Below are 17,133 nucleotides of genomic sequence, written 5' to 3'. Positions count from 1 at the left end.
ATTTGAAGAATTTCAAGAAATGCTGAAAAAACTTGAAGATTTTTTGAAAATATTGCGAAGGTTGTGTGTATATCAAGTATTAATGAAAATATTTATAAACATTTAAATATTATAAATAAACCAAGATAAATTGTAATTTTTGTTCTTTACATTCTTATGATTATAGTAATAAATATAATAATTATTACATACTATCATAAATGTAACTGTTCCATTTGTTATTTTGCAAATTAAAAAATTTTTTTATTTTGAAATATAAACATTAATTTTTGAATAATTTCAGATTCAAAATTTATAAAATTCACCTATTAACTACATAATTATTATTGTTTATTATTTTTATAAATTTTAATAATATTTTTCGCGCAAGAATTAAATTATTTATAAAAATTTTTAATGACAAGAATTAAGTTTTTTTTAGAAATTTTAATAAAACATTCTTTGGAAGAATTCAATTATTTGTATTTTAAACCGAAAAATTCATCGCAGGAATTTAATTATTTTCAAAACAATTTTAATAAAATTTCACAAAAAGATTTAATTATTAAAAAAAATTGTTAGTAAAATTCTTGTTAAGAATTAAATTATTTTCAATAATTTTAATAACATTCCTTTGGAAGAATTCGATTCTTTTTATAAATAATACTATTTTATGCGAGAATTCAATATTATTTTAAATACAATTTTAATTGAATTTTCTCCAAAGAATTCAATTATTTGAAAAAAATTTTGAAATTATTTTAATAAATTACAATATTTATCACAAGAATTAAATTAATCACAAAAATTTTTTTTTAAATTCATGTCAATACTTCAATTATTATTTTTAAAAATAGCAAAATTATTTTCAGGTAATTTAATAAAATTCTTTTCCAAAATTCAATTATTTTCAAACATTCTGGTCAGGACTTCAATTATCTTTATAAATAGCAAAACTCTTCGCCAAAATTTAATTATTTTCAAAAATTTTTAATTAAATTCTTAGAAAGAATTCAATTATTTTCAGGATTTTAGATAAAATTTTTTGAAAAATGGAATTATTTTAATAAATAAACAATATTTATCACAAGAATTTAATTATTTTTAAAAATAGCAAATCTCTTTCCCTAAATTGAATTATTTTTAGAAAATTTAATATAATTTTTTGATTAATTTAATTATTTTAATAAATTACAATATTCATCACAAGAATTAGATTAATCAAAAAAAAATTTTTTTTTTTGAATTCTCGTCAAGACTTCAATTATTATTTTTAAAAATAACAAAATTATTTTCAGGAAATTTAATAAAATTCTTTGCAAAATTCAATTATTATTGATAAATAACAATAAATATTACAAGAATTCAATTATTTTCAAAAAATTTATTTAAAAAGTTGAGAAGCAAACAAAAACTAACTTCAAACTACGAACAGATTCGAACACAATAATATTAATTTTTTTCTTTAACATTGTTTGTGATATTTAATTTCATTTTTAATATTTTAGAAAAAATTATAACCAAAATCTGTAAAAAATTTTTTGATTAGTTTAAAGATTTCTAAAGATAAATAAGAAAAGTTTGAAGATTTTGCGTTTTAATCATCTGGCAGTACTGATAGACTAGAAAAATATTCTTTATTAAGAAATTATCTTAATGTACTTTTTGGAAATTTATTTTGTATTTAATACACTGCAATTGATATTAATTGTCTTTTCAAATGATTAATGCCATTAGGAACGTGGGGAAGACTGCTGTTGACTTAATATCTCTTCTGAAATCGTTAATTATGGAGATGGGGATTCAAACATTTGGAAAATATTCAGTAACTAATTAGTAGAGTGGGGTGAAAAAAAATCATGGGACAAAAAAGCCATTTGGGTTTTATATTATTTATTATATTCGAAACTTACGCAATTTCAAAAAATTATAATTCAAAATTATGTAATAGTATGCATATTATTATAAAATGTATAGAATAATCTCTGAAAATACAATTAAAAAATAAAACAATATCAACCGCAATGTATAGTCATTGCTAATTAAAGACCAGAAAATAAGAAATAAAAATAAAAGTTCATGAAAAATTTCATCGAAATGTTGTAGAGTCAAAAACAATTTTTTCCAGATAATCCAATTGATAAAAAACGTGATGTACGACTGAAATGCTGAGTCACGATTCATTCGCCGATCTACGTTACGTGAGTTGTTTATAGATGTGTAATATCTCAGAAAACTTGGTATTTCATCTATTTAGAAGAGTAGCAATATAAGATATGTAAAAAAAATCTTTTGTTTATGTTTAAATGTAGAATTTTATCTCCTAAATTATTAGGACATAAAAATTTCCCCTCATTCAGAGGGGGGGGGGGGGGTTAAGGTTTCTAAATCCAAATTTTTAGTCAAAATTTAAAAATTCAAAATGTCGGCTCCAAAATGGCGAACGAAAAAATTTTAAATTCATAAACTTTGAAATTTTTCCATCCATTTTGAATTTCTACAATCATTTGTAACTTCTTCAAAAAATCAAAAATAAATTTTTTTTAGTGTATTTAACTGAAATTCTTCTAAAAATCCATTATTTTTAATAATTAATTAAATATATATATTAACAAATTTAACTAATTTTAGAAGATTTTGAATTATTAAAATTTTTCAAAAATCTAAGTTCATTAAAATTTGTAATTAAATTCATTCAAATTGAAATTTTATAAAATTTTAAATTGAAACCGTTTGAAGTTAATTTATTTATGAAAATTGTAAACGCAACTCTTTTAAAATTGAATTAATTTTGAAATAATTAAGTAAAATTATTCGTTAAATAATTTATTTTTTTTACGATAGTTCAGATAGTTTTTCAAGATTTAAGATATTTAAAAAGAAATTATTGTCAGAAATTGAAAAAAATTATTAGAATTCGTGGTAATTTTACAGTTTATGACTCAAACAAAGAAGACACAAAAATTAAGGATTTTTGTATTAAAACCATATATTCCAATTCATATTTTATTTACATAAAATAAATTTGAATTAAAACTTTTAAGTTCTATTATTTTTAAAATTGCTAATTTTATTTAAAAAGTGAGGAAAAAATCAGCCGTTCGCGAATTGTTGCTAGTTAATAAAAATAATTACATATAATAAAGTAAGTAAATAATCTTCGTTATAATATTTCAACGTACAGAATTGATTCAACTGAATATTAAATTCAATACCCTGTTAAATAATAGCCTTTAATACGATATTCCTCTACGAATCTACGATTTTCTAAAACTTGAAAAACGGTATTAAAATAATAAAATTTTCTTTACATAGGTGCATATCGCAAGTGTGGCGAAATAATATTTATCAAATATCATATATACACAAGTTTATGCACTTATTTATATTTCTATGAAAAAAAGAAAAAAGAAAAAGAAAATGTCGATTTTCGATATAATATATTTGAACGTGCATTGATACAACTCAATATTAAATTCTATACCCCATATATGATGAATATCATCAAAGCTGCCAACGCAAATTTAATACTACGAATTTCAACTCCCTTATGCTCACAATAAGGATCGATAAGCTAGAGTTGCCAGGAAGTGTGCCTGGGGAAATTGAGAGGCTTCGAAAATTGCAATTCCCACAAAATTATATGCGCTGGTAGGCGGAATCATCGATACTTATCGTGTCGCGAATTCTCCATTCGGTGTTGTTGGAGGCGTTGAATTTTTTAGGCAAGAAAAGGAAGGAAGGGAAAATCATGGGTCATTTTTTGTTAAATTCTTTTTTCCCTCTCTCTCTCTCTTCTTTTTTCGAAGCAACATAATCTTTATAACATTCGCGAAAGTAGAAGTTGTCTCTCGCGAAATTTTCGTCGACGAGTGTAATATACAAAGAGAGGAGAGAGGGGGGAGGGGGGACAACTACTGCGAAATAACCGTCTATCCCAAAGTAAAGGGACTTTGCTTGTAAATAACTATAATTTCTTTTCGGACTTGAGTATATTCGGGGGTTGAGTAGACTCGTGAGTAGGCACCGTGTATCCTTCCATGTAGTGAATTTTAGGCTCGCGGGCTCTCATTGCTAGAGTGGAGGGGATGAAAGCGGGCCTTGGGTCCATTGACCTCATCGTGGGTCAGCCACCCCAAGGTAGAATTCGCCGAAAAGAAAACCTAACGATTCGGAAAAAAAAATTATTTCTAAAACTGCATACTTCAATATTTATTAATTATTAAATTAAAAAATTCTAAATAATAAATATTTAATTATTTAAGAAATACTAACGATTCAAAAAAAATTATATCTAAAACTGCATAATCAAATTTATTAATAATTAAATTAGAAATTGTAAATAATAAATAATAAATATTTAATGATTTAAGAAATACTAATGATTCCAAAAAAATATTATATCTACACTGAAAAAAAATGTATTTGATTCAAATAACCGATTAATTGAGTACTATCAATTAAATATTTAATTGAATCAAATAATATTTATTGGAGTCAATTAAATGGTTCAATTCATAGTTGCTTATTCAAATACTGAAATTATTGAATCAAATATGAATTGAACCATTTAATTGACTTCAATAAATATTATTTGATTCAAGTAAATATTTAATTGTTCAGTTAAATACTGATCAATTAATGACTGATTATAGTCAATTAATCAGTTATTTGAATCAAATAAATTTTTTTTCAGTGTAAAATATTTACTTGATTCAACAAATTTTTTCAAATCAAATAAATGGTACTTGTTTTAAATGCAGAACTTATTGGTGCAAATACAATTTATTTGGTTTAAATAAAAATTATTTGATTCGAGTAAATATTTGTTTAATAATAGACAGAAAGTAATCAATTATTTCAGTCAAATAATTTTTTTTCCAATGGATATTAAAAATTGCTAAATAATAGATATTTAATAATTTAAGCGCTAAATGAAAAAATCTATTAATTAACGTAAATTATACGAATTTTTTTTAATGCAAACAAGTAAATATTCATTAGTAATTACTTTCGAATTATTTATATTAAAATTTATGTAAATAATCGATGGAGGCTGAATGTTTATTCGCAGTTTAAAGTTAGTAGTATTTGTTTGACTTTTTATTTTTAATTAATTAATTAATTAATTTACATTTCTAAAAATTATTGAATTATTTAGAAAAATTTTATAAAAAATTTGAAAATAATTGAATTTTGGCAAAGAATTTCATTAAAATTCCTGAAAATAATTGAATATTTTCAAGAAATTTTATTAAACTTTTTGAAAATAATTGAATTCTTTCGAAGATTATTGTTAAAATTAATTAAAATAATTGCATTTATGGAAAGAATTTTGCTATTTTCAAAAATAATTGAAATCCTGACAAGAGTGTTTAAAAAATTTTTGAAAATAATTGAATTTTGGAAAAGAATTTTATTATTTTTGAAAATAATTGAATTCTCGTGATGAATATTGTTTTTTATCAAAATAACTGAATTTTACAAAGAATTTCATTAAAATTCCTGAAAATAATTGAATTTTATTAAAATCTTTGAAAATAATTCAACTTCTAAAACTAATTAAATTTTTAAATATATTTGAATTTAAAAAAAAAATTCTAAAAATAATTGAAATTCTGTAAGTAATTAAAATTTTAAATTCTTCATTAATTACTTTTGATATATTTTATTAAATTGGACTGAAAATCATTAGAATCCTGAGAAGGATTTTTAATCTCTAATTATTCAAATATTGATGTTGATGATTGAAATATATAAAATTTTGTAATTTGCATAATAATAATAATAATAATACCACGTTTCGCGCGCGTAACATCGGCTAATTATTAAATAACATATTACATGCAAACAAATAAAAATTAAACAAGCCCATTATTAATTTTAAATTATCGAATAAAGTTATAAAAATTCAAATGAACGTTTTCTTTTATTAAAAAATTTCTATTAAAACTTTTTATTAAAATTATTTTCATAAATTACTGATTGCAATATAAAAATGCAAAATTAAACTTTTACATTAGGAACTGGAGAATTTCAAAATCATAAAATTGATTATAAAGTTACTAAATGTAAAATCTACAATTATTTACAATTTTTTATTACAATCGATAATAATTTATGAAAATTTTGTTAATAGAAAATATTTCGTTTCATTAAAACAATAAAAAATTGTGTATGATTCTTATTAATGTGAAAGAAAATTTGTTTTTAAACAATTCTGAAAATGAATGAATTGTTATGGAAATTTTAATTGATTGCAAAAAGAATTTTAATTAATCCCTTTGGTAATACAGATTGAGAGAAGAATGACATTAAATTATATTCAAAGGTTTTAAATTATTTTCAACTACCAGAACAAATGAATTTTTTGTAATTATACTCAATCAATAACAGCTTTTAAATGTTGAAAAAATTAATTGAAAATATTCCCTTTTTCAAAACTCCATAATAATAAACTTCAATTCTTGATGTTTTTACAAAATAAAAATTATTTATTAAAATATTTAATTATTCAAATAATACCTAATATTTGAAATTTTTAATATATTTCGAAAAAAATTCATTTTCATGAAGTAAATACTTTTTAATTATTATTTTAATTATAATTAATTAAATTATTATTACTATTATTATTATTATTATTATTATTATTATTATTATTATTATTATTATTATTATTATTATTATTATTATTATTATTATTATATTATTATTATTATTATTATTATTATTATTATTATTATTATTATTATTATTATTATTATTATTATTATTATTATTATTATTATTATCAACAATAAAAATAAATAAAATAATATAATGAAAAAATTCCTAATAATATAGACTTGTTGAGAGGAAAATAAAAATTCCCTTTACGGAAAATGAAAATAATTTTTGGCACTCTGATTTTGAAATGTACTATCGAGGCATTGCTTTACAAAGGGAATAAAAGTTCTCTTGCTTCGCATAACGACTGGTACCAACGGTAAAACACGTTCTTAAGGAATGCATTGACTCTGATATCAAAGGGATCGAATTTCCGCGTGGTTGGGGAAGAGAGACCGGTAAATGAAAGGTAAAGTTCTCAATGGCAAATTTCTTCCATCGGTATCGTCTTATTGATACATGTACTATTGAAACTTGGCACGAGCCAAATGTTACATGACCTGTACAGATAAAATATCCTTCAAAGGTAATAAGTCTTAAATAAATTTCTATTAAAACCATTGTAGTAAAAATTTATTAATAAATTTCCGCATTAAATAATTTTCTAATTGAAAAATTTATTTCCAGACTAAACAAAATTTTTAACCATCTCTCTTTAAATTTAAATTAGTAGACAAATGTTATAACTAATTTGAATTAGTGAATGACTTTTTGCTTTTGATTTTTGAATTAGTAAATATACTAAATATTAATATATTTTACTAATAAATTAGTAGAAATTACTATTCAGAAGTAAAATTTATATACTAATTTATTTACTAATTGAAAAGCAAAAATTCAGTACCTAAACATTTTTACTAATTTAAATTTAGAGAGATTATAATAGAAACTCATTTAAGACTAAATAAATTTTTATCAATTATAATATAGAAATTTATTTATTTTTTATTTATAAAAACAATTTAATTTAGCAAAAAAAGGTTTTTATAAATAAATAATAAAGGCTAAATAGATTTTTATTAAGTAATTATAATTGAAATTTATTTTTATCTTTTACATTAATTTTCGATAGAAAAAAAAGGTAAAAAAAAAGTGTCTATTTATAAATAAATTGTAGGTAAATTTTTGTTAAACAATGATAATAGAAATTTATTTAATTATCTTTTCTACTAATTTCCCGAACGAAAAATAAATTTTTGACAAAAAACAATTCTTTTTATTAATAAATTTGGCAGAGGCGTCGGTGCAAGGTGGCAGCCAACAGCCTCTAATTACAAAAATTATGTACTGGGTATGTCTTGATAGCCATACCCCGCCGAAACAGTTTGAATCGACGCGCTATTGAAGTAGCGAGCACCCTTTTTATGTTGAACGGACGCAAAGTCGCTCTTATATTGAGTGCGGAATTCATGTCACTTATGGAAGATTCGACCGCGGCCACCTCGCGGAATTTCTCGTAAACAAAAATTGCTCTTTAATTTCAGCGCGGGAAATTTAAATAAATTTTATGAATTATATTAAATTTCCTTTGTTACAATAATATTTATAATGGTAAATTACGAGTAAAATATGATTTTTTTCGAATTTTTGAACCTTCAGTTACTAATAAGGACAAGTGAAATTAATAAAATTTAATTATAAAAATATAATAAAAAAAAAATAAAAATATTTAATAAAAAAATAAATAAATAATAATTAACAAAATATTTAATAAACGGACGTAAAATTATTTAAACAAAATTGAATTATATTAGGAAATAAAATCTTATTAATTTATTTAGACCTAGAATTGATTTTAAGATACAAAATAGTCGTTTTAAGTTAATTTTCATTTTTATTATTTTCAGGATTTCAGATAAAATTGTTTGAAAAATGGAATTATTTTAATAAATAACAATATTTATTACAAGAATTTAATTATTTTTAAAAATAGCAAATTTCTTTCCCTAAATTCAATTAATTTTAGGAAATTTAATATAATTTTTTGATTAATTTAATTATTTTAATAAATTACAATATTCAGCACAAGAATTAAATTAATCACAAATTTTTTTTTTAATTCTCATCAAGACTGCAATTTTTATTTTTAAAAATAGCAAAATTATTTTCAGGAAATTTTGTAAATTTTTTTGCAAAATTCAATTATTTTGATAAATAACAATATCTATTACAAGAATTCAATTATTTTCAAAAATAATAAAAATTTTCGCCGAAATTCAATAATTTTTAAAAGTTTTAATAAATTTCTTTGAAAGAATTCAATTATCTTAATAAATATTAAAAATATCAACATTGAATTATTTTGGTAAATAAAATTATCCATCACAAGAATTCAATTATTTTCCAAACTAAAAATTCTTCCCTTCAATTCAATTATTTTAAAAACTTTTAACAAAATTCTTCGAAAGATTTCAATTATCATAATAAATATTAAAATTCTTCACAGAAATTCAGTTCTTTTCAGAGAAAGTTAATAAAATTTCTTAATAATTAATAATTAATTATTAATATATTAATATTAATTAATAATTAATAATTAATTATTAATTTTCTTAATAATTTCAATTATTTTTTAAAAAAGCAAAATTCTTCTCCAAAATTCAATTATTTTTGAATAATTTCAAATTCAAAATTTAAAAAATTCAGCTATTAAGTACATAATTATTCTTGTTTATTATTTTAAAAAACTAATAATAGTTTTCGCAAGAATTAAATTATTTTTAAAAATTTGAATAAATCTTTTTTTTTGAAGAATTCAATTATTTTTATAAACAGTAAAATTCATCGCAGGAATTTAATTATTTTCAAAACAATTTTAATAAAATTTCACGAAAAGATTCAATTATTTTTAAAAATTGTTAGTAAGAATTAAATTATTTTCAATAATTTTAATAACACTCTTTGGAAGAATAATAAATTACAATATTTATCACAAAAATTAAATTAATCACAAAAAATCTTTTTTAAAATTCATGTCAAGACTTCAATTATTATTTTTAAAAATAGCAAAATTATTTTCAGGTAATTTAATAAAATTCGTTTTCAAAATTCAATTATTTTCCAAAATTTTTCAAATTTTCTGGTCAGGACTTCAATTACATTTATAAATATCAAAATTTAAAACATTGAGAAAGGAAATTTATTTAAAAAGTTGAGAAGCAAACAAAAACTAACTTCAAACTGCGAACAGATTTAAACACAATAATATTAGTTTATTTCTTTAAAATTGTTTGTGATATTTAATTTCATTTTTAATATTTTTGAAAAAATTGTAACCAAAATCTGAAGAAATTTTTGTGTTTAGTTTAAAGTTTGAAGATTTCTGAAGATAAATAAGAAAAGTTTGAAGATTTGGTGTTTTAATCATTTGGCAGCTTGTAAACAGTAGAGAACATTTATTTAAGTAAGAAAACAATTTTCGAAAATAGAATACAACAAATTGGAAAATCATTTTTAAAAATCCATTTTTATGAAGCGAAAAAACGGATTTTATGAATTAAAAACCGATTTTTGAAATTGTTTCCAAATAAATAATAAATAAATAAAAATATGTTTTAAAAACTGTAAAAATTTAGATATGGCTTAAAACTTTGGAAAATTTTGTTTAAAAATTAAAAAATCGTATTTTACAGCCATTGTCGAATTTGTTTCTTTGAAAGAAAACATATGTAAAAAGAAGAGAAACAAAAAGAAGAAAAAAAGAAAAGAAAAGAAGGAACAAAACGGATTTCTGGCGTTTGCATGTCCAGTTCGTTTATGATCGATGCACTTCCGGCTGACAAGTAACAATGCAGATTCAAAATAACTCTCTACTTTCTCATTACTCATATGTTGTCTCTGTACAGTATTTTGAGATGAAGACAATTCATGTGAGTAAAATGGCATGCAAATGATTTCTTGCTTTGGTGCGTTCCATTATTTGGATATACGGTAGATATAATACCCCATTGAAGTGAGGAATGTATTCAGTGTTATTGGATTGCTTTGAATGTACATCCTTCTTTGCACGCAAGCACGGAATTCATAAATTGAAAATGCACTTTAAAAGCCAATTCAAAATGCCGTAGAAGGATTTATTTTTTTCTCAACTATTTTCAGAAATTCTTCAAATATTACATTTCTTAAATGAAAAAAATTCTGAAAATAATGTATACCTATTCTTCTTTTATTATTTTCATTATTTGTCTATTTGTATTTTTTCTATTCTTTCTAATTCTTAAAATTAATTTCTCTAATTTTCATTTTCTATTTTTAAAACTATTTTCTTTACTTTTGAATTTGAAAATATTTGTTTTTAACTTGATTTGCTTTTTATTTGATTCGTTTACAATTCATAATAAAAATTTTTGAAACCCACTTGACCCAATTGAAGAGTTTTAATTTCTCCATTGTCAATATGAATGGTATTCGAAAGTTATCTATAAAAGCTGATTAATTAATAATACAATGCATCATTGTGTTCCCTTTTCTGATAAAATTCACTTTTAATTTAGTATCTCTAAAAAAAAAAGTTATTAAAATTATTGTATAATTCACTAAAACTTTGTCACGTTTTTAATAAAGTACGCACACTCATTGTTTCGAAATGGAAATCAATTATTTTCTATAGTGACTTTTAAAAATGCATTCATTCTACAATATTGCAAAAACATATTTCCCATTCATTTTATGCTTAAACTTTTATTTTCTATATGCGAAATTTTCCAAAACTTTTTAATGGATTTTCAAATTGGTTAGAAAGTTCAAAACAAATACTGTATAATAATAAATAGGTACATGAACTATGGTCCTAAATAATTAAATTTTTAATTTATTTCATTTTTTTAATTTCTCATTAATTTTTGAAGAACATTAAGGGAAAAAAAAATTGCACACATTATCAAGAAACCGAAGGTATTTATTTCGCTAAAGAAGAAGATTCTTAACGATTGAAAAATGAGAAAGAATCTTTTGGAAGCTGCAAGCTGGCACTATATTGCAAGCAAGAAAAACATCTTTCTTTAAGACAGTGCTTATATAAAAGGTGAAGGTGTAATTTAGAAGACTTTTGCACTTCACAAAACAACAATTGCTGGTGAGAAAGACTGATTCTCCGTCATTTTCACAAACTTTATTGTACTCTATATATTTAAAGAGGGAAATGTTCTTTACATTTACAGCTTTTTTTCTGTTAATGGTGAACAGTATTTTTTTATATTATAGTATTTTTTCTTTGTTAATAATACTTTTTTTGCTACTATCATATTAGATTTTATTTTTGTTAGTTCACAATATTTTTTATATACTATCTTTAAGTTTACAATATTTTTCTGCTAACATTGTACTTTATTTCGTTGCATTGTTCGATAAATCGCATTGTTGATAAAGAACAAAAAAAAAAATGTTGTCCCAACAATTCAGATTTATTATAAAAAGAAAATATGTGTTTTGGAAAAGAAAAAGATGTTCTAACAACAATAGAAATTTATTGCTCTTCTTTTTTTTTCTCTGCGTACCAATTTTTTATTTTACGATTTTACTTTAATTTACGATTTAATACGATCTTCGCCGTCATATAAGCAACAACGGCGGGTAATTAATATTGGAATATAAAATATTTATAATTTCCCAACATTTATCTATGTAAAGAAGCATAAAATATGATGAAAAAGTAACCTCTATCATGAACTCTGAAAACAAGATTGAAAGAAACTTTCACATAAACCCTTGTCAGGTTTATAGTATGAGTTATGTATGTTCGGTACAGATTTAGTAGAGGGTGGAGGAAAGATTTTCAAACGCCATTCTTCACCTCCATGAAACTGCTCCCAAAGACGACTACGACGACTACGACGACGACTTGGCACAAGTCGATCGCAACTTTCGATAAAGTGCCCAAGAATGACTCCTCGATGCATCCTTTGCTCGCAAGGAAAGAACGCACCCTTTTTATGTCCCATACAGCGAGATATCATATAAGAGAACAATTCAATTGATACGGATCAAGGAAGTTCAAAGAGGTGTTTATTCAACTTCAAATTCGACAATTCTTCGCCCCTTTTCTCCACCCATAATGTGTGTCATACTTGAGTTAGTTATTTCTTTACTGCACTATACTTTTACTCTCACATTTTTACTTAGTTATTTTTTTTTTTTTTTTACTTTATTTAGGTACTAACATTTTTACTCCACTTAATGCATTTATTGTGCACTCAATGCAATTGTAATGGAAATAATTTTTGCATAACACAATAAATTTGTTGTCATCTTATTTAATAATTAATTTGTTTGGAAAAATTAAGAATGAAAATGAATAAATGCGTTTAATGTGGGTCTTAATATATTTTTATCGTAAGACCGTGGCAAATCGATGCATCGAGCGTTATCTTCGAATGCAATCATCCAGTAAGACCGGTTGGAATTAGGATGAAGAAGAAAGTCATTGCTGCACATTTGGCGAGTCTTGAAGATCGAGATCCTGTCTCTCTACACACATATATACAACACTGTAAAATTCAAAACGAAACTTTCGACTTGATAATTATCTTTCCATTCGTAACATAATGTACGATGTTCACTATATTATATATTTTATACTATAAAAGATTTCCAAACATTTCGTTACGCTTTGCATCTCGAGCAGTGTATTTTTTTAACTCCCTTCTGTCATCGCATATTCAATCTTCTAAATTTAATAAAATTAAATTCTGAATTCGAAAAACATTCAATATACAATAGATTAAAAGATAAAAAATAAACTAAAAATTAAAAAATTAAAATAAAAAAATTAAAATTAAATTAAAAAAAAATAAAAATTTCTTTATGTTTTCTCTAATATGGGTGATTCGTCACTCAGTGGTCACTGTTCCCTATTTAGTTATTGTACCCAAAATAAATTTTTAATGTTATTACTTAATTTTAATGTTAATGCTGTTATGCAAACAAATAGAACTTTTATTTAAGACAAATTTGTGCATTATCATACAGAAAAAATTGTATTCTGCTTTTCATTTAACATCTACGTGAAAACAATTTAAAAAAACTAATAACTTCTCATGTGATGAGAATGTAAAAATTTAGCAAAAAAAAAAAGCGTAAAATACAAAGTATTATCTGCTGCTCATTTATAAACTAACACGTTTATAATTAATTCTGTTTTAAAAATAATTGCGAAAAAAGGTGAATTATACATTTCATTTTCACTGAATTTAAAAAAAAAAAAGTATAATTAAAAATGTTCCGTGTGAATTAAAGTTTGAATTTTGAAATAATGTACACTTTTTTTATCTACAACATTGTGTTAAATAAATTTTTTTTTATCGAATAATTTTATTTTGTTAGCAAACGAGAGAATGTAACAGCACTATTGAACAATGGATACATCACCATTTATATATCCACATAAACTCTAAAACGTTAAATTTACTAACAAAAGTAAAAAAAAATCAATTATATAAATAATCTATTTTCCCCATTTTATTTTCTCAAATATTTTCCATTAATATTTATAATTATAAAATTATATTAATCTATAATTAATATTTATTATTATTCTTAATATTTATAATTTATAATTATAATAAAATAAAATAATATTACAAATTAGAAATTTTTTTAAAAATTATGAGTAACAAATAAAAAATATACCCATTTTGTTTGTTACATGCTAATTTTCTATAACAAATTTCGTTTGACTGATCTAAATTATTATGCAAATTATTTTCCTTTTTATGTATAAAAAATTAAAAATACTGGAAAATTGTTAATTGTTAAAAAATTTTGATTAAGAATTAGGAAATATACCCATTTTATTTATTTTTATTTCGGAAATAATTTTGTTATTTATCTTTAATAATTGAATTCTTTCCAAGAATTATTTATGTAAATAATTGAATTCGTGTAAAGAATTTTATTAAAATATAAAAGAATAAAAATTGAATTATTTCATAAATATTTAATTAAAATTGTATTTTAAATAACTGATTTCTTTTGAACAATTTTATTAAAATATTTAAAAATAATTGAATTCCTGCAAAAAATGCGAATATTTTTGTAAATAATTCCAATTCTTCCAAAGAATTAGAAAAAAAACATTTTTTGAAATAATTGATTTTATTGAGGAATTGAAATTAAATTTCTAAGAATAATTACAATTTTTGAGCAATTCCAGTAAAATTGTATTTAAAATAATAATTGATTCTTTCGAACAATTTTATTAAAATATTTGAAAATAATTGATTTCCTGTAAAAAAATTCTAATATTTCTGAAAATAATTGAATTTTTGAGAAGAAACTTAGAAAAAATTTGTAAATATTCGAATTCCTGTGAAATTTATATTATTTATAAAAATAATTAAATGTTTGCTTACAATTTTATTAAAATTTGTTTTTAAATAATTGGATTTTTTGGGTAATTTTATTAAAATAGAAGATATTAAAAATCATTGAAATGAGGGAAATTTTTGAAAATAATTGAAATTTTGACAATTTTAAAAAAATTTTCGAAAATAATTGAATTTTGAAGAAGAATTTTATTATTTATAAAGATAATTGGGATTTTGACGAGATTTTTTTTCAATTTCAAACATAATTGAATTTTGTGATAAGAATTTTATTACTTTTGTAAATTAATTAATTTCTGCAATTATTTGTAACTTCTTTAAAATTCAATTTTTTTTAGTGTTTTTAACTAAACTTCTTTTATAAATCAATTATTTTTAATAATTAATTAAATATATATTGACAAATTTAACTAATTTTAGAAAATTTTGAGTTATTAAAATTTTTCAAAAATCTTAATTCATTAAAATTTTTAATTAAATTCATTCAACATTGAAATTTTATAAAATATTTCAATGTTGAAACCGTTTGAAGTTCATTTATTTATGAAAATTGTAAATGCAAGTCTTAAAATTGAATTAATTTTGAAATATTTAAGTAAAATTATTCATTAAATAATTTATTTATTTTATAATATAGTTGTTCAAGATTTAAGTTATTTAAAAAGAAATTTTTGTCAGAAATTGAAGAATTTGAAGGTTTTGTTTTGTATTAGAATTCGTGGTAATTTTATAGTTTATAAGTCAAACAAAAAAGACCCAAAAATTCAGAATTTTCTTATGAATTCTAAAAATAAAATTTTTTTCAATCCTTTCGTGATAAAAAGGATTTCATTTGAAAAACGAAAAGAATCTTTTATGAAACATTTTTCATTTTGTCAATAAGCGTGGAACATTTAAAAAAAATTCTTATTTTATGAAGATTCAGTTAAACAGGTAAAAGATTTAATTAAACAGCTACATTGAAGATTTAGTTAAACAAAAATTGAACTGATTCGAGCAATATTTTACAGAAAATTCCAAGTATCATTGAAATTGAACTGTGACCTAAATTTTTCCTGCAAATCGCTTCAAAACAAGAGATATTCTACCATGTATTTACGACAATGAGTTACCGAGTGAGAGAGATTAGATCAAGGATGCTTGATGTGTAGGAGATAGTCTCGTTGACATCAGTATGTAAATCTATAGCAAAAACCATCTCTCGTGTATGAAATGGAATAAATTAAAAACTACGACATTGTACTTTTAAAGAGGAAACTTAGAAACGAATATTCCTCTCATTTTATATCCATTATTATTATCATTATTTCCGTTACTGTATATAAATATTAGAATCCCTTTTTTTATTTATTCATTCACTATTCTTCTGAAATTAATTTTCAACGAAAGATAAAAAAATGTTGAATTTCTGAACGAGAGACAGGATAGAAATTAATTCATATACCTGTCATAAAACGAAATTAATTTCATAACTGTACTACACTCTATCGTAAAACTTTTTATTATGAAAGTTATTACATGTATGCTTATTACAATTCTGTTTTCTTATATCTCTTTTTTATTTTTATTTACATTGAATTTTTCTTTTTTGTAAAATATGTTTTAAAAAATAATCGTTTTAGTTTATTATTAACGTAATTGTTTAGGTATGGAGAATTATGAACTTCTTTTAAGTTTTAACCATTTTTAAATATTTTTAATTTTCTCATTCATTTTTCATTGAAAATCGCAAAGTAAAAAAAATGTCTTTTTCACCCCGCACTCTTTATACAGAGAATCATTTCTATCTTGTAAAATTCATCATATTTAATAATAATTTTTAACTGCAAAGGGTAAAAAGTGCAAAAACCATTATTCTTTAAAGTTTTTCATCACATTTTCAAACATGATAAATTTTAATTTTTGAATTCTGAGGAAAACTTTTTACTCGCGTCATATATTTCAAGGACACCCTGAGGTAACATTTTTACACTAGTTACCTATTCGTTCATAAATTTCTCCCGTGACGAAAGAGTATGTGTATTATATATTACAGTTGGCTAGACGCAGTGTTCACAACGATAACATGCATACATATACGATCAACGAGAGTATGCACTCCTATTTTCTATCTCTGAATTGCTATTTTCCTGGCAAACTGCCAATTCTATGTGTGTTCACTGTT

At 22.1% G+C, this 17,133-nt stretch overlaps 2 protein-coding genes and 1 non-coding gene across 7 annotated transcripts in view; 1 reads left to right on the top strand and 2 right to left on the bottom strand.

The window, feature by feature from the left end:
* Window positions 1-17,133, bottom strand: part of LOC122508184 — a 231,578-nt gene that overhangs the window by 60,031 nt on the left and 154,414 nt on the right. The gene's annotated exons all lie outside the window — the stretch shown is intronic.
* Window positions 1-17,133, top strand: part of LOC122508185 — a 222,891-nt gene that overhangs the window by 111,205 nt on the left and 94,553 nt on the right. For 4 of the 5 annotated variants that reach the window (XM_043621353.1, XM_043621352.1, XM_043621351.1 and 1 more), the window contains one exon: window positions 2,108-2,180. The exons of the other annotated variant lie outside the window; for it this stretch is intronic. The gene's annotated coding sequence lies outside the window, so the exon portion shown is untranslated. The remainder of the gene's footprint in view (window positions 1-2,107; window positions 2,181-17,133) is intronic. 5 annotated transcript variants of the gene reach the window in all.
* Window positions 7,882-8,012, bottom strand: LOC122508303. The gene has a single exon (XR_006302211.1). It is a non-coding gene; the product is annotated as a U11 spliceosomal RNA (small nuclear RNA).

The sequence above is a fragment of the Leptopilina heterotoma genome, unplaced genomic scaffold (genome assembly GCF_015476425.1).
Source record: "Leptopilina heterotoma isolate Lh14 unplaced genomic scaffold, ASM1547642v1 Lhet_53, whole genome shotgun sequence".
Taxonomy (NCBI): domain Eukaryota; kingdom Metazoa; phylum Arthropoda; class Insecta; order Hymenoptera; family Figitidae; genus Leptopilina; species Leptopilina heterotoma.
This window is presented reverse-complemented; position numbering and strand designations above follow the sequence as displayed.